Raw genomic sequence first — 19771 nt, 5'->3', positions numbered from 1 at the left:
ATAGATATATATATAACGTATACTTGATATGTACAGATAGCTCCCAGTGTTGTTTGTAGCGTGGTTTGGTAATAGCGGATGAATAAAGTTGAATACGTCTACTGATCTGCTTGTATATTTTCTGTTTATTCTGTTGGTAATTTTGATAGAACGTTTCGTCCTAAAAGTAGGACTTCATCAGGTTGAAGATGTCTACAAAAGGGGAATACAGACAAATAAAGAACAATATAAGGCTAGTGTTGATCTTCATTAAATGTTGAACGTACTTTATAGGCTGAGTAAATTAGAAAGTTACAAAAGATATAGGGTGGCGCAGATGGAAAGTGGCGATTCAAAATTGGCGGTAATGATTATTTATGATGCCTGTCCGAGGGCGCTGTGAGCAATTGTTATTTAAATTACTTTTCGAGCACAATTAGCTAAGAATGTTGACGCTGTTTGGTTACAATGTACCCAGTTTTGAAATCCGGATGGACTCTATTTTCTTGCGTAGCGTGTATATATATATATATATATATATATATATATATATATATATATATATATATATATATATATATATATATATATATTATATGTATATATATATATATATATATATGTATGTATGTATGTATGTATGTATGTATGTATGTATGTATGTATGTATGTATGTATGTATGTATGTATGTATTTGTTTCGAAGATCGATACACACGCTTTGCATGAGATTTCATCGGTCGTCGCATCTGTTTGTAGACCGAGGCTCATCAGATCCTTCAAAGTCACAGCTTATAGTCCATAAATGGTTTTGAAACATTTTTCATTTCAGGATGCAGCATTAGTGAAGTGATTTTCAAGGTTTTCCTGAAAGTTTTTTTAAGAAAATGGATCAAAGTTTCACGAAGTCATATATTGGTCTATTTATTAAACTATCAATTTGACTTCCGTCATTACAGGGAGAGGCTGTGGAAGGCAAAATGTTCAAAGACTTTCTACCAACACTTTTAAGAAACTGTAACTACACATTTTCATCGAAAATGGTTGCTTTTTTAAAGTCAGGAGCGGTTTCTTATCTGGTACAACAATACAGTCCTGGCTGATCGACGGAAACATCTTTACAATGCTGACAAACTAAAAAAGTTTCCTTTTTTTCTTATTTACATCGGATATCAGAACAATACGAATGCGCTGGATACTTTAAATGCCGCGGCACAAAATATTGTATTACTGAGGACCGTTTATGTGATGGTGCAAATGACTGCCCGGATGGAGATGATGAGTTCGGCTGTGGTAAGATCGTGTCCTCTTTCCCACTACTTCTCTTCTCCTCGGTACATCTTTCATTAGTCGATTCGCCTCCCTTGATTTCCTTCGACAACCAAAGTAACAGAATGTGTTTTTAGCAAATTGCATTGCTGACCAATCATCTGTAAACGTTATGACGGATGCTTGATAATTTTACGCTGGAGCTGGAAACGTTCTGGCAGAAACGTTCTGACCGTACATTCTTACACGCAGCAATCCGTTTCGTTCAATATAGCTTACTTCGTATTAAGGGGCGACGTCAAATGTAAATGCCTGGTAACGCCCCCAAACTTAATTGTTAAATGTTGATCAGAGGTTCCTTGCATTATTTCCTTTGATACATATTCATTCTGCTATCGTTTATCAGGAAACAATCACAGTATTATATAGACAAAGATAAAACAGTTTCTCCTTCATACAACAACGACAGCTCTTCAAAAAATCAATTGTGTTTTGTAAATTCGATTCATTCGATTTCATCAAAGTCATTATATATTTAGGAAGCAGTATCGTATGTTAACGCATCTCGCCCATTATTAGACATCTCATTCGATGCTACCTTTTTGTAACTCCCTGTTGATGAGTTTGGTGTGTACTCATTACTTACTCCGAGTCTTTGGGCTTAACTATGCAACTATATTATAAAAAATAATGAATTTCCTGAAAATTTGCTTCGATTTGTTCCAACGCCAGAGACGTGCACGCATTTAGATCGGTGTAATCGAAACAGATCGAAAGATGAAATATCAGTGAGGAATCCCTATTGAAACATTTCAAAAAACAACAAGAAACTCGTTTGCTAATCTACGTGACCTCGTGATCTTGGAAGCTGCTAACGCCGTAATTACTTTCTATCATGTTTATATTTCGACAAATTGTAAACGGCTTATTATACCAATGTGTTAAGAAAGCCCTGGTGTAATTTCAGTCGTACTTTACCAAACTGCAGCGATGTCCCTTTTCGACCAACATGCTGTAAACGGCCCACTATACATTGTCTCTGAAATACCGACCGACCACCGGGAGATGGAACACTTGTAAAATGCAGGGGATTAAAACGCAGGCGTTTCAACAATCGATTGAACACGAAACATATTTGCTTTTATCCTCTGCATTTTACAAGTGTTTTATCTCCCGCTGGTCGGTCAGTATTTTATTGTATCAGTTTTTACTAGCTGCAATTTTATCTTCCCTTTAAGGTGGTTTGTAAATTTCCATTTTGTTCACGAGCTCGCTCTCAGCCTCATTTAACAGTAGTTCCGGGCCTCGATCGACTTTGCCACAAAGAGGCGAAAACATGTAATTATTGCACCATTTTTAAGAAAGCTTTATTGGCTCGACTTAGGATATCGTTTTTGTCGTATTATGGAAAGCTTTTTTGGGTAACCTCCCTTTCCGATCCTTTCAGTAGAAAATTTGAACTAACATTTTTATCCGACATGAATCTTTTGACGCAGTCCCTTCACTAGTGCAGAAATTTGCGATGAATTTGCGAGAAATGGACATTTTCTCGCTTTATAGCGAGAAGTATGCGAGACTACATACTATCTCGCAATTAATTTGCTAGAAATTTATTTTCTCGCAATCAACCAGCGAGAACTGTGTTTTCTCGCTCTGCATCTGCGGAATTCTCGCAATCAATCTGCTAACAAAATTCTCGCACACTTCTCGCTAAAAAGCGAGAAAGTGTCCATTTCTCGCTAATTTCTAGCAGGATTCTGTACCAGTGCTTCTGATGCAATACTTTTTAAACGTTCATCAGTATTTGAATTAAAAAGATTTTTTACTAGAAGAGCTATATATGAGCCCAACAATCAGTTACCAGAAAGTAATGAAAACATTTAGAGTCCAAATATCTGTGCCTGAGGCATATCATACCGAACAGTCTCAGTTATTCAATATATTGCCTGGCTCTGATACAAGTTTTTCCTTTGTTCTCGCCATTTACTGCATGAGATTGACGAAGTCATTCTTATGGCTGTAGGTATTGAATGTCCCGGTCAATGTCATTGTTATGGGTTTACCATTTATTGCACTCAGAGTGATGTGTTCCTAGAGAATGTGACCGATGAAGTCCGCAAACTGTAAGTTCAAGTTACACAATGTATATTTCCTCATTTCTCCATCATCATACTTCCAGGGGTATTGTGTTTGTAAAATTTGACAAACTCATGATTCAGTTACGTCGCTTGTGTACTCTACGGAACAATGTATTTTCGTTTTGTAGCAATTAAGTCTCACGCTCTTCTTTGAAAGAGAGACTGACACTCATCAAATCACAATGATACATTTTGACATATAATATTCAATTAAAAATTCAGCGAGCTTAACCCCAGTTGGTTGAGACAATTAATCGAGGTAAATGTTAGGGTTTACAAAAAAGACATAAGAAACCCAAACCCTGTGTGTTCCCTTGGAAGCGTATACTATATACCGTGGGAGATTAATTATAAATTATTATTGAAAGACAACGATTGATGAATCTAAATGACTAATCCTTAAAAGTTTGATCGCACAATATAGAAAAATTGCCTGTTAGCCATAAGATCTTAATCATTTAAGATTCTTTGACTTCACGAACATTTTGAATAATTTTGAGTGCCTGGTGGTTTTAAAGAGGCACTCCCATTTGGTAACATTTTTAAAACACATTTTTTTAATGCCAACGGTCGATATTTGACGTGGCGACTGCGCGCGGATCGCGAGATATCGATAAAAACATGTCATTTCCCGAGCGTATTTTTCACATCCCGAAGTTTTACGATCGTTTCTGATTATGACGCGAAATCCACCGAAGGTTTGTTGTTGTGCTGATTGACGATATTCTAGGGAGTCCGTAATAAGTTCGAACGACGCAATTTTACCTCCCACTGCGAAGACTTTATATACAGCATTATGCCTTTACAACAGGTCAGTTTGTGAAAACTTCTACTTAGCTTTGTCGTTGTCGTTATTCTAAATCAGTTGTATTATGTTTTTCACCAATACCACATAAACATAAGTTTTTACGTGTTAAATATTAGCCGCCTCCGATGAATACATTTTGTCGTCTGCCACACAGTACGTGTGGTTCGCCGCGCGCGTGGTATGCGTCTATGCATACCACGCTGTGGCTGCTATGTATCAACCGCACGTTACTGGGCTAGTCACCTATGCCAATTCTGGTGGAATCAGCAAAAATTGTTTTTCGTTTTATCACCAAGTCAGTAAGACTCAGCTTTCTCCCACGGGGCATGACCGATCACCGAGGCAAGTGGTACTGTGGCGTACAGCAGCGTCAGTGTAGACTCGTACTCCATAGCTTAGTTGACAATGGCCCCAGTGCCGAACGTTCGATATTCGGAAGCTGAATTTAGGTGGGCCACCGGAATTCAAACTTTTACTTTTTTGAAGACATGTTTTTATCGATATCTCGCGATCCGCGCGCAGTCGCCACGTCAAATATCGACCGTTGGCACTAAAAAAATGTGTTTTAAAAATGTTACCAAATGGGAGTGCCACTTTAAAATGAGCAGATGGGGCATGTTCTCGTACACTTTTTATTGATTTAAAATCTTCCATGCTTGTCAATAAGTTTATAAACCCTAAATTTCAACGTTTCTGCTACATTACAACAGAATATGTAAATGGTCCAACTTACCATCATCACTATCATACTCCATGGCACAGCTTAAGGAGCCGTTATCCATAACTTTTAATAAATTTTCATCGTTTCTTTGAGTATTGCATGTTGAATCAGTGTTGCAGCCAGGGATGTTAAACAAGGGAACAATGTATTCCACTACCCCTTATTTCGGGGTACATTTTGCATATTTGGGGACAACATGAACCTGTCAATCAGAGCACAGTCGGACTTCAACAAATATCGCAGTGTTTTAGTTACTTTTAATCATAGCTTCGAAAGTACGTAAATCTATTATTATCACAATAATCCTGCAAAATAAAGACCCTCGTCTATTTTTACACCCATGTCGTCAGTAACAGATATTTCTTGCAGACTACACCCATTCACAGTCCCAATATAGGGACTGTGACCCATTGAACACAGTCGACTCATGAGTGCGCCCGAGGTGACCCGCAGTACGCGAGAATGCGGGACAACGGGTTCAATTTTGCGGGCATTGTCGCAAGGGGGCGCCCTGGCTGCAACACTGGTTGAATTTTGTATGTACTTATACATGTATTTACGTATGTGCGTACGTATATAGGTACGTAAACTATGTATCTGTGTATGTATATTGTATATGAAAATTGTATTTATGTAAGTATATGTATGTATGTATGTATGTATGTATGTATGTATGTATGTATGTATGTATGTATGTATGTATGTATGTATGTTTGTACTACTGTTCCTTGAAATGCCTTTTTTGTAATATTGTCTCTCAAAACACATTTAACTCACTGAAGAATTGTTAGCGGTAGGCCATGGAGTACTCGATTTCAATCAAGGAAGTCAAACGAGATCAGCGTCGACGATTTAGGAAGATTTACCTTTCTCGGAGAATTGTGAGTATTGTTGCAACACAGGCAAATATGTTCCAGTGCATGTCATAGTCGACATCATCTCAAAGAAAAGTGCGTCCCGTGATGCAAGAATCTGTATTATTGAAATATTATCGTTTATCATACATGCTATGCCTGTATTGCCAACCCAGCTACGAATTATATTTTCACTGTAACCGTACTTACAGCGACGTGTACGCGTGACCTTCGCTGGTATACATGCATGACCTTCGTTGGTATATGTACATATAAAACAGTTGAGCGAATAAGACAAATGACAATCCGAAACGTCATGATGATTATGTTCAAAATTCTGTTGTTTGCAGTCACTTCATGGGCATTGCACTCAGGCACAAGTACAATTGTACCAAAAACATACAAACAAACGTATTGAAAATTTGTATTATTTGCCGACACCTGTCATCGTTCACGGCCGGTCCCGTGGCGGTACAGTATTTTCATGTCGTCTACGCTGCTGAAGATTACACGTAAGATATCGGTTGACAGTGCATCATGATAGAACCGCTTTACGACAAGTTTTCTGTTTTTGAGCTTAAGTATCTGGGCGGTGAATTACATCGCTTACAGCCGTAAATGAGCAACAGAAATCCAACCGCACTGAAAATACTCGCGACAGACAAGGTTGAAGCTGAACATAATATTTCCGATTTGTACCTGTCAGTGAGATTCACAGGTCATGATTGTGTCTGGTGCCACCGGTGCGGTGGGGGTTTCAGATACAATGTAAGATCTAGGGAAAGTCAAACTTTCGCTTTGGTTGTTAAAGGAAGTTTAGTTCTATTTAGGCAAGCCAGGAACGAAAATATACGAGCAGACGACGGAAATACCTTTGAAATGTTTTATTCGTACAGCAACAAAATCACAAACGAGTTACGACACTACAGCTTACAGTGTACTCACTTCATGTTTTCCCTAATCCGCTTACTAAGATGGTAAATTTGGCATATTTGACGTCGGGGGACATGTATAATTCTTCGAGATAAACGGACTGGTAGGGGTATGTCCACTGTGCATCCATAGATGTCGCAGAGCTGCTTGCTCCAAGCTCTCAGCTGTTCATACTCGATCGACTTTGAAATCGAACGCTAGCGTGGCGCGAGTATTTTGACCCGATTTTTGCGGCCTCATAACTTTCACGCAGGGATGAGGTAATGTATGAAAACACGAAAACACATCCATTTTACAAACTCCCGCCTATGTTTTACATCCACGGTCATTTTAAACTAAAAATATATCTTCTTCAAATTGTGAAAAGCTGTGTCGACATCGTAATATTTAAATTGTTCGCTTTAAAAGTGCTCCATAAACCCTCTTATGAAGTGGAAAGGCCCAATAGCGGAATAATATCAAAGAGTGATACGGTTGTCATCACTCCTTAGCAACCAACTTTTTACCAGTACAGCCCAGAGGAAGCAAGGTCGATTTCAAGTTGAATTCGTCTCTAATTTCGGAGCGTCTGTAGGAAAACAGTCATAACCAAAGCATGCATGTATGATAAAGGGATTATTACACGAAGTTAGGGCGATACCGCGTCGTATTCGAGTGATGTGTCCGTATTTTGACTCGTTGCTGCGCAACTCGTCAAAATACGGACACATCACTCGAATACGACGCGGTATTGCCTAAACTTCGTGTAATAACCCCTAATTACTATTGTATGTATAGTAGGATCGATAGCTGTTCATCGTATAGTATACAAAAGAAAATTAAGAATACACACACACGCGCACACCTACACACACACACATAAGCTTAAATATATATATATATATATATATATATATATATATATATATATATATATATATATATATATATATATATATATATATATATATATATATATATATATATATATATGGACACGAAGTTTGGGCGATACCGTGTCTTATTGGAGTGATGTGTCCGTATTTTGACGAGTTGCGCTGCAACGAGTCAAAATGCGGACACATCACGAGAATACGACGCGGTATTGCCCAAACTTGGTGTAATAACCCCTTTATCATCCATGCATGCTTAGGTTATGACTGTTTTTCTACGGACGTTCCGAAATTAGCGACGAAATCAACTGAAATCGACCTTGCTTGCTCATCGCTGTACTGATAAAAAATTGGTTGCTCAGGAGTGATGACAACCGTATCACTTCTTGATATTATTCCGCTGTTGGGCCATTCCACTTCAAAGGAGGGTTTATAGCACACTTTCAAAGCGAACAATTTAAATATGACGATGTCGACACAGGTTTTCACACTTTGAAGAAGATTTATTGTTTGCTCGAAATGACGGTGGATGTAAAAAATAGCCTGGAGTGTGTAAAATGAGTGTGTTTCGTGTTTTGAAACATAAGCTCATCCCTTCGCAAAAGTTATTAGGCCGGCCAAAAGTACTCGCTCCGCGCCAACGTTCGATTTCAAACTCGATCGAACAGCTGAGTGCATAAAGCAAGCAGCTCTGCGACATCTATGAATGCACAGTGGATATAATAGCCGTACCAGTCAGTTTATCACCAAGAATTATACGTGTCCTAAGTCGTCAAATATGCCGAATTTACCATCTTAGAAAGGAATTTGTGAGCAGATTAGGGAAAACATGAAGTGAGTACACTGTAAGCTGTAGTGTCGTAACTCGTTCGTGATTTTGTTGCTGTATGAATAAAACATTTCAAAGGTATTTTCATCGTCTGCTCGTATATTTTCGTCACTGGCTTGCCTAAATAGAACTAAATTTCTTTCACAACAACCTTAACAAAAGTTTCACTTTCCCTAGTAGCTTACATTGTCTCCGAAACCCGCACCGGTGCCACCGGACACTATCATGACCAGTGAATCTCACTGACACAGGTACAAATCGGAAATATAATATGTGCACATCGTCTGTCATGAGTATTTTCAGTGCGGTTGGATTTTTGTGGCTCATTTACGGCTGTAAACGATGTAATTCACCACTCGAATACTTAAACTCGTCAACAGGAAACTTTTCGTATAGCGGTTCTGTCAACCGAGATCGTAATCTTCGGCAGCACAGAGTAGACGACATGAACGATGACAGATGTCGGGTCGGCAAAACATACACATTTTCAATGCGTTCGTTTGTATGTTTTTGGTACAACTGTACTTGTACCTAAGTGCAATGCCCATGAACTGACTGCAAACAACAAAATTTTGACCATAATCACATTCACAATGACGTTTCGGAGTGTCACAAGTCTATTCGCTCAGCAGTTTTACATGTATGTGAACATCCCAGCGAAGGTCACGCGTACGCGTAGCTGTAAGTAGTTCGGTTACAGTGAAAATATAATTCGTATTTTCACTAGTTAAAATACGGGTTCATATTAGTACCGTCTAAAACAATAGGAGAGTTGCAATACAGGCATAGAATATATATATATATATATATATATATATATATATATATATATATATATATATATATTTAAACAATTAACAAGGACACTTTCATGAATTGCTTTTAATCATATTGTCACCGGAAATAAAATAAGCTACATCTACAAATCGAAACTTTCGACTCGATAAGTATGACATCAAAAGTGCCCTTATATAGTCTTGATATCGTTTCTTGGCATTACTGCTGCACCAAACTAGTAATAGGAGTAAATACATGTGTATGCGAACATAGCTGAGAGCATCAATGGTGGGAGCCACATGGGTTGGCACAAATGCGATATATATTGAAAATGGTGCAAAATGATATTAAAGTATGAAAAGGGTAGCCTATACATTTGGAACGAATTGTTGCCCTATACTGATCCATATTCAACAAAAAAGCAAATCTTTAGCCCTATTGGTATGTCTAGAATTAGAATAGTCTTGGGAGTGACAGTAGGTCAAAGGTGAGGTAATAAAAACTCGTGTGCTGTCAATCTTGTCCATATCCACCAAAAAGCTAATTTCTAGCTCTGTTTGTTAGTCTTGAAAATTTCCATATGGAGGATTAGGTACATGAAAATCGATCAAGATCATATTTAAAATTGCAAAAAAATGTTGAACAAATACTCCGACAAAACCCACACTATGGTACTTTTAATATTGTAAGGAGGTGTGTAATTCATAAACGACGTTCATAAAAAGCCCGTCAATGGTCTTCGAAAAATGCCAAAATATAGCAATAAATTTGTGTTGGTTATAGCCCCGTATCCAATTAAAAATCACTTGTCTGCCTCTAATATTTTGCCTAAAATTTGATGCACCGATAACGTACGAACTAAACGATCATTTTTAGCTTGCAATACAAACGTTGGATCATACGCATAAATAGTTTCCTATTCCTGTTGCTCAAACATTACATTAAATGCGACTACTTACTTTTTTCATCAATAAATCGCATGAATCGAATCCAGTCTCACAGTACAAAGCATAATTATATTTCTGAATGTCTGAAAATGACTAAGTTGCATGGTGATAGTATTCCCGCAGTTTAACTTTATTTGCTGCCTTTGAAAAATAGAAGGGTTTTCACCCAAGGAATTTTCCGTGCGTCGAAATTTGCATCCCGACTGATAGCAACATCGTTGTGTCCCATTCGTTGTTTATACCGCATTCAGTTTTACTCTACTGCCCTTGTCCTCTTCATCTCATGATGGCAGCCATATTGCTGTCCTCGTCATTTGTGTTTCAGAACTACTCCGCTTTTAATTAATCATCCTGAGTTACCTGAACTTAAGATTTCAGAATATCGAGTCTTAAACTAGTATTGAAGTACCTTTTACTTTAATCGGAACAATAGGAATATTACAGAAACAACCTGCATGGCCAACCACTGTACTATGCCCGCCTCTGTGCGCTTGGTGGCTTCAAACTGCGTCCGTACTTCTTATCTCATTTTACTGGAGAGCCAGTAAAGAACGTTATATCCCCGGAAGTTTTTTTGAATTGCGTAAGCAGGGTACTCTTTTTAATTCACGGTGTTTCTTATCGTAGAGACCTCAGAGCAACTGGACTGACCAGAATTGCCCCTGGTGCCTTCCGGAACACAAGGAATCTTTACCTCCTGTAGGTATATCTTTGAAAATTATGATTAATGTTGATCAATTCCTGTGTCAGATTTCCTATTGAGTTATGTACGGAACATCTAGTTTTACCATATTGCGTTTAATTTATTTAAGTTTCAAAAAATCTTTAAAAATTTACTTTTCACAGAAACAGCAAACAGATCTGACATAAGATTATACATGTATGCCCTGAAATGTACCTGTGTATGTATCGAAGTTGTCCTGGAAAAATTAACAATTATTAGTTCCTCACGCTAATTTGAACCTCTGATTGTCTCTGTGGAACAGAATTTAAGTCTTTATTATGTACATTTTAATCAAATATTGACTATGATGATTCGAAAAAACTGACAGACCAATATTCATGGCAGATGACCGAGGTATGCTTACTTTGAAAGGGAGGGGCATTGTGTTAAAAGTAAAATGTCATCTGTGGATGCAACAGCGATCTGAATAAAGGACTTTTGCAACCTATGCAAAGGACCACGAACAAAATATCTACCCTTGTATTGAATTTTCAGGGACATCTCGAATAATAACCTGCAAGTCATACACATCGACACTTTTCTTGGCCTGGACAATCTTCGATACCTGTGAGTCAACCTTCATCCATACTGTTATTGTTATGCACATATTTATGCCGCAAACTGAAACATTTACATATCTATATTGAGTGGCTGAAGTTTGCCATCAGCTGAAATCATAGAAAAGTAATAAACTGAAAGAGTTCAAAATGAAATGTTCATTTCGATCATAAAATCTACCGTACATCAATATAACGAGTGATCTTATTGGATTGGAAATATGTCCCCCGTTTATCTTAGAAGCGTCTTCACTCTGGAAGAATATCATAAAATATCTTCTGATGATGACAATGGATTTCAGTTTTAAGGGCACGACTGCTATAACTTTGCCCTGTTGATATAGCCCTTCGCTTCGTTTGTCTTTTGCCCGAATGATCTTGTTTGTTACACACCCAGATTCGCCAAAAACGCTGGCATCAAGACAGTAGAAGAGGGAATATTTGATCATATGACCAGAATTAAAAATCTGTAAGTAATATATGTAGTCTCTGGATCCTTTTGGTATTCAACCACATCAACCCCTGGTGTAGAAATTCAAGAAAAAAACTAATTACGCTTTTTAGGTTGATCACAACAACCTCGCCGATGGATTTACGCTTTTTAGGATAATCACAACAACCTCGCCGATGGATTGAAGACTTTCATCTAGACTGCCATCGGGGGTGGGGGTTAATGGTAAAAGTGCAGATAAACGGGCAGTTTTCCATATTACTGGTGAATAATGAGTTGTTAGTCTCAGAGTTTAAGTAATTGATAATCTAGTCCCCGGGACACGCCTTCAGTGTATTTCTTGGTTTGTATCAAAAGATTTGTGTTCACGGATCCTCATTCTCGTCAAAGATTGTATCGGAATTTCGAAGTTCCTCGCCATGACAAGACTTCGATCGTACGAACATGTTCGAAGATGCTGACTCTAATGTGAAATTTCTCCGTCTGTGAAATTTTCAAGAGTTTCAAGAGTTTACGGAATTGTTTTGAAGGTTTTAAACACGTTCAGGAGTTTTTATAATTCATCAATGATATTGACGAAGAGATACATGACTGTTGAACTGTAGATGTAATTTATGGTCTTTGAGTTGTTTTACCTTTTCGGTATTGTGTTTGTTTCTGTAATGTTAGGATAATAGCTTGATTAAGAGTCACGATGGAATTTTGGTACAAAATTGAACTTAGCCTAACCGTGCTCTCGTCGTATGTTCTTTCACATTGTTGGATGCCGCTTACTTCTTCTTCTTTTCTCGTTATAAAAAGAGACTTATCGAAGAACACTTTGGATGACATCGTCAAGGGCGTGTTTGACAAGATGAGATCTTTTCAAGCAGACTTGTAAGTGTGACTGCATCAAAGCATTGCTTTCAGGGACAAGGCGCAAACCTCTCACCCACTTTTAAATCAGATTTAAGGATGCGACTCAGGTTCATTTACACGTATTTTCAATCCGCATTTTCAAATAGAAGAAGTGGTCACACACCCGACATGTGGTACTTTTTTATCACCGAAGAGTTCAGAAAGTGTGTAAGATTTTCAAAAAAGTGCGCATACGGTTATTGTACTCAAAACACGTGGTGTTTTTAGGTTTTTTCTACTCAAAAAAGTGTAAGTACAAATCTCCAATCGGCCTTGGTGATGTTTACAGCAATCGGCGGCTGGTATACTGGGTATACTGGGCAAAAAGCCGTGTCCCTGAGTTTTGAAATTCGCTTTTGTTTTCGCACGATGAGTCTTCAAGGTGTCAACTTGACAATTTTTGCATAAATTTTCGGCCTTTGTTCACGTTTGTCAAGATACCTTCACTTCCAGGCCTTTTATCGGAAATCTGAGACAGGTTGCTTCAGATATATTCACTCACTGTCCACAGGTGAAAATTCAGGCTAATCTGTCCAAGCGCCGCCGACTTATACTTATTTGAATAATGTACACACTACCAAAAACGGAGCTAAGAAAATCGTCGATTTGTGTAAACGACCTATGCGTCACAAGTAGTCAAGAAGTCCGACTCGCGCACTATATTCTGCGAATTTTATTACACCAGTAATAAGCTGAAATATTTAGCGTCAGTTTTGTGAAGTTAGAACATGTTGGGATTGCAGATCGTGTGAAAATAGAAAGAAATTATACACTGAACTGGCAAATGCTTGGTGCCAGCAGTGGTTGGTATTTACACAACAAACACACTAGGTTAATTCGCTATTTAATCCATTTGTCGAACGTTTAAGTAGCATATTTACTGTATACTATTGTCTCAACGGTTACAATCTGGTTACCAGAGTTCACAGTCAGGATGAAGATGTCAAAACTTGTGTAAAATAGTCTATCCGATCGAGACCTGTGTGCTGTCGTCGCGTCGGGCATTCACTTGTTCTTGACTCAAGTGGTCTACTTCCTGTCTCGCGATAGGCAATTTATGTTCTTTGTGAGAAGTGATTGTCTAGTTCGTGTTAGCGCCGACATCTGTGCGAACGAGACGTCAGTTGCTAGTTTTCCCACCTCAAGATGAGAAGAATACATGTAACTTTGCTGCAGACTTGTCGCCCTTCGTTACGATGGGAGAGATTGACTCGTGTTATTTTTTCAAACTTTATTTATATGTATTCTTGTTCTTGTGTGTCTTACATAGAGTACCGATTTTATCAGATTAATACTCACGCCATAGCGTAGAACAGTGCAGGCTGTCATCGACAGCGTGTTCCGAGAGACAGAGTACCGAATTGTCTACAGTGAAGTCACGCAATCGGGAGGTTGCACTCGACTTGCACAATACCAGCGCACACATAATTATTTCGGAGATTTTTTCGCGAGGCTATTTTTAATCAAACTTTTGATGACCGACTATATTTTGTCACCAATTCTTTATTCACCGTAAGTTGAAATTTTATGCACCGCTAATCTCACCACTGTATAATAGAACCAGCTAAAAAGAAAAGAAAAGCGAAGTCAACTGATGCTGACCGGACCACAAGGCATGAATACAAAATCCTTGCTAATATTTTCTGAGTATGTTTGTCTTGCGTGAAATCAACCTTATATAGCAAAACTTGTTAATGTGTCTCCGTAGTTGGCAGCCTACGTTGTTGGAAGATCACCGGGTTTGTTTTACGTTTAGGGTTGAGGTCCAGCTGTGGAGTTTGCGGATAATTGACAAGTTCAGACAACACAACTTTCCACAGAGATCATTTGTGAACTCTCGCAATCCACGTGTACTTTGATGTAATTTATTTTTAGGGTTATGTTTAAAGAAAGAAAAGGCATGAAATAAAAAATATTTCCATTTCGGTTTGAAAAATTTAAGCAGAACGGCGAACTTGCTCTTGTGAATCTGCATCTGAATGTGTATGAACTCAAGAACTCGCTTGTGAAACTCCTTGATATAAATGTCGCGTGTTGCCGGGTACGGTGTAGCTCAACGTTTGTGTAATCGTACCTTAGCAGACACGAAAAGGCTGCACGATAGAAAGATGAAACTTCGAGTTTCAAAATATAAAGGAACACGATACTAATACCAAGCCAGAGAGATAAAATTATCGCAATTAAGATGTTTCATCTCGCTCAGGCTAATTTTAGGACTCGGGTACACAATCAGCGTAGCCTACTATGTTCGAAAAGCAGCATGTCAAATACTTTCATTGTTTTTGAACTGAGCACGCCTCCCTCCGTTAACGACTACGTCCTCGGCCAAATCTGATTCTTCACTTCGTTCTTGATCGTTGTTGCAGTATGAGCCAAAGTCGGACAGTTTTTAATCATAATCATAATAATGGTTTTAACCCGACTTTGAAATTATCAAGTGACTAAAATGCACGAAGGTGCGACGGCAAAGAATTCCACACAAGAGGCGCACATATTGAAAACGCTCTATCACCATAGTAAGCTATGCAGCCAATGGGTTGATGTAACTTAATTTCCCCATTTGAAAATGAACGCAATGTGTGACTCGTAATACGTCTAATCAAAAGCTCATCAAGGTAAGATGGTACATGACTACAGAGAACTTTGAAAGTGGTACAAAGTATTTTCATTTAAATCGACCTTTGCGCACGTTGCCGTCTTTTTTGGGTTCGCTTTTGTGGCCCTCACTTGCTTTTTCGACTGTAGTGAGCACGAGCGCCGGCTTTGGTCTGCTGGACGTGTTTGCCATACCGATACCGACAGAGTTGAGAACGCTCAGCAGGGTGTTGAAGATAGCGCATGCGCACTATTCCGTGAAGACTATGCATAATCTCTGTGTGTATATCACCGTTAACAGGGAAATAATGGTACGCGGTGTAGCTGATAGTTTGCCATTTTAGTAATATTTCAGGAATTTCCCGGTCCGATGTGACCCAACACTTTTCGCCAAAAGAAAGCTGTCAGGGGTTCGATATTAGAAATAAAAAATTTAATTGCTAAAACTGACCTTTGAACCTGAGTCGCATCGTTAAAGAATACTTATTTTTGAAAAGGCAATATGTGCCATACAGTGTCTTTTTGCTAGGGTTACTAAGGTATGACAGTTCACAGTTTCAAAAGTTCAAGCCTTGCCCATGCTTTTACAGGAGAAAACCCCACTGCCAATTCTATGAAGAAATACATCCTACGTAAACATTTATGACTGAAGTTTTGAAGACCAGTACCGTTATTTTAGAATGCGCTCAGGCGACAGATTTTTGGATCGTCAATATTTTGCAATTTGTGTGTGATCTAACTCTTTCGTTGACTCAGTTTGAAGATCTTGGAATAAGTAAAGTTTTCACGGCCTTATCTTTGAGAAAATTGAAAACTTTATGTTTCCCCATAGAGCTAACAAAGAAATGAAGGTCATTAACAATGTCAAATATCGGTAGATTTTAGGTTATGTGTTTCCATTATCAAGAGGTCTGCACGGTGACACCCGACTTTTATATTTATTTTTATTTCGAAATACAGTGATTTAAATTGTTGCTTCAGGTGAGCTAAATTTTGTCATTCAATTTTGAGGCGCATGTTACCTTAATCTTTACCACTGAGCAACATTTTCACAGACATGTGGAACAACCATCATATTTGACGTGGAAGGAAAATTTTAAAAGGGACAAAAATTCAACGATCTGATATTTTGGTGCCATTTTATTATTGTTTTTAGCATTATTTTGTTCATTCCCCTCTCAGATGGTTTCTCTGTGGTTTTTGACAGAGGTGAGCTTTACAGTACTAACAAACGTGCGTGTCTGAAGAATGAACAAAACTGTTCAATGGTTGCTTTCCCTCTCCATGATCTAACTCGCTTTCTACTTGTTTAAATTTTCACAGAAGCCTGGGCAGCTACCGGTTGTGCTGCTTGGCCGGGGACAATTTAGACACGTGCCTGTCAACGCCAAACGAGTTCTCATCGTGCGAAGATCTACTCAAAGAGAGGCTTATCGGCTCGATGATGTGGGTTATTGGTTTCGTCGCTCTGTTTGGTAATGCTGTTGCGATCATGTTTCATTTTTTGGGGAATAGACGGGACAATATTATCGTATCCGAGAGGGTAGAAAGCTTTCTCATGCTTAATCTAGCTGGTGCTGATCTTCTCACAGGGATCTACTTGGTAATCATTGCATCAATGGATCAGGTGTACCGAAATGAATACTATCTTCATGATGACCAGTGGCGTGGAGGTGCGCCATGCAAGTTCTGTGGGTTCTTGGCCACTTTTTCGATTGAGATGTCAGTCTTCATCCTGACTTTATTTGCTGTAGATAGACTTCTGCCTTTCATTGTCCGTAGGCCCGCTTCACCGATCAGAATAAATGTCGCTCGTGTTACCATCGCTATTGGTTGGGTTACAGTCGCTCTCTTTGGGCTATTACCCTTCATGGGCTTGGAGTATTTCCAAGGAGCCTTCTACTCTCGTACCGGAGTCTGTCTGCCGCTTCATACTTCTAAGACCTTGCATCCTGGATGGGAGTTCTCAGTCGCCATCTTCATAGTTCTAAACTTGGTGTTGTTTCTGCTGATGTTTTTCATCTACACGAGTACAAGTGTTTACACAACACTCAAGGTCAGGGCAGCACGCAAACGGGATCTGGCATCAGGCTCTACCTTGATCACAATCACTAATTTTTTCTGCTGGGCGCCATTGTGCATCCTTGGATTTCTTGACGCGAACGGACAAGGTATTTCACCGACTGTCTATGCATGGGTTACACTGGTCATGCTGCCTATGCACTCTGCCATAAATCCATGCCTGTATATTCTTTCTACACTTGGCGCCAAACGAAGTAAGGGTTTTGGGGGACCACGTGGAAAGCCGACCTACCGCAGCACGAGCTCTAAAGAAGGTGAGTGTGGCATCTGTTTATGGACACATTTTGTAAAAATTATTATCTCTTTCAGAATACTATTTTGCCTATGTCATTGGGGTTTTCTTTTCCCTGGTAATCAATCATAAAATACAAATTTGTCATTGAGTTACGTTTCAAAGCTTCCCATGAAGTATGTTCACTAACTTGTCGATTGTGAGTGTGCCATGAGAAACCTTGATAACGACACTAAATCTACTACTCTACATCCTGCTCTCTGCCTTCAGCAAATAATCTTCATAATCACATATTCAACTTTTTTAGTGATATCCAGCCTACTCAGACGGATGAATTCACTGATGATAGATTTGGACAAAGGGGAGTTTCAGCCCGCAAATGAAGATCTCAATACGTTACAAGATAGAGTAATTGGCGCCTTAGAGGTTATACATGAGATCAAGGGAGAAGAAGGGATGGCATTGGAGCATTCGGATGGATTTGGCAGGGACTTACCAAAGGTTGGGATATAACGTCGTATCAAGTTATGTGGTTTTGTGTCATGTGCCCTGTTTTTGTTTTATTAAATTCCTCATATAACGAATATTGTGGGCCAAATAGAATTCAACGGTGAATTGTTGATGACATAGCGGACTGCATTGTCATTATTTGACTGCAAGTGACCTGGAACTGTTTTCAACTTCAAGATGGCAACTTCGGGATTGAATTTTCAGAAAATTGTGCTTATAAATTGACAGACCCAATAACAGTTGTTAAAAGATATCAGTGTTCCGTTTGATGATTAAAATCATTCTTATTTTTATGGATTGTCATATATAATGAGAATTAAGCACATGATTTGTCACTTGCCAAAAATCCAAAAGTTCGGAGTGAAAATTGTGTAAGAGGCCTATAATAAAATCGTAGCCTGCCTAAGCAAGAGACTATGTACCCTCGAGCAAGGAGGCAAATTTCCCTCCAAGCAAATGGTCACCTGACCTCAGGTACAGAGTCCCTTTTATCGGCTGTAATATATCACGTGTCATGTTATTATATGTTTTGACATGACATGATGAGTAGATGCATGGGTAGGTTGTTTCTATGTTGCTTTGTGTATTGTATATTGCGTGATAGATCACAATACCACGTGAATGGTATTAAGAGGGCACTGAGAATGGATGATAATATTGCATGACTTTAAGTGACACATAATTGCAGGCGTTACGCTGTATGCTGTGCAACTCTGCCAAGTTGTTCACTGCAGTAATAATGGAAATAATGTTGAGAGTAACGACGTCACGACGTCAGTCAAAGCATAGTATCAGGTTTGAGTGTTATGACGCATAATATACCACTAGACCGGGTAGAATGGGGACCAAAACGTGGGACAGAAGTCTGCAGAGCATAGTTATGAAAAGTTAGCCATGTTATTTTGCGTAACATAATTACATGACAGACATGTGGGTAACATTCCAATCAAAGAAGAGAAAACCATGCAACACGATTGGAACTTCATATTTTTCAAATTTTTCAAAAGTGTTAGGTGCCATATAGCTGAATATTGCAATATTACAAATTACTCATAAAACAAGTGTGTAACTTAAAAAGAAAAGCAGGTGAGCTTACATTTGCAGGTGAAAACGACTTTACTTCACTATCCAATTATCCCAAATTAGTTCCAATCGTGTTATGCATAATCTGCCTACTTAAAGGAGATAAGTAAACTCTAAAAAGGCATATGATATCCTGACCCGTAAGTTCTGCCACCCTAACGCGCATCTCCGATCTATTGTAATGTGAATCATTAGAGGAAATATCCGATTGCGTGCATCTCTGCGTTGGCAATCATCCTGCAAACGCCCGTCACAATTCAAGCCAGTCCCATCTATACACTTGAGATAACTTCCCTCATTGACACTGGTTACTATCCTTATCTGTATGACAGCCGGAATATGTGTACGCGACGCATGAGCGAAGGGGAACAAAGACAAGGCTAGAGTCTACGCAAAGTACAAGATTTGGCGTTTTGATTAAATACCATTACAGGATAGGCATTTGGATAGGCATTTACAGAATAGAAACAATTACAAAGGCAAGTTGAACCAAACTGAACATATCTAAAGTGAT

General features: G+C 38.7%; 1 long non-coding RNA gene across 1 annotated transcript; it reads left to right on the top strand.

Annotated features, from left to right (window-relative positions):
- The first annotated feature begins 5663 nt into the window (after positions 1 to 5663).
- On the top strand, positions 5664 to 16880 carry LOC139152397 (uncharacterized). Its single transcript, XR_011556626.1, has 6 exons — positions 5664 to 5795; positions 10754 to 10825; positions 11346 to 11417; positions 11805 to 11876; positions 12660 to 12734; positions 16674 to 16880. It is a non-coding gene; the product is annotated as an uncharacterized lncRNA (long non-coding RNA).
- Positions 16881 to 19771: the final 2891 nt, after the last annotated feature.

This window comes from Ptychodera flava, chromosome 15 (genome assembly GCF_041260155.1).
Source record: "Ptychodera flava strain L36383 chromosome 15, AS_Pfla_20210202, whole genome shotgun sequence".
Taxonomy (NCBI): Eukaryota; Metazoa; Hemichordata; class Enteropneusta; family Ptychoderidae; genus Ptychodera; species Ptychodera flava.
The sequence above is the reverse complement of the archived record's forward strand: the minus strand, read 5'-3'. Positions and strand labels throughout refer to the sequence as shown.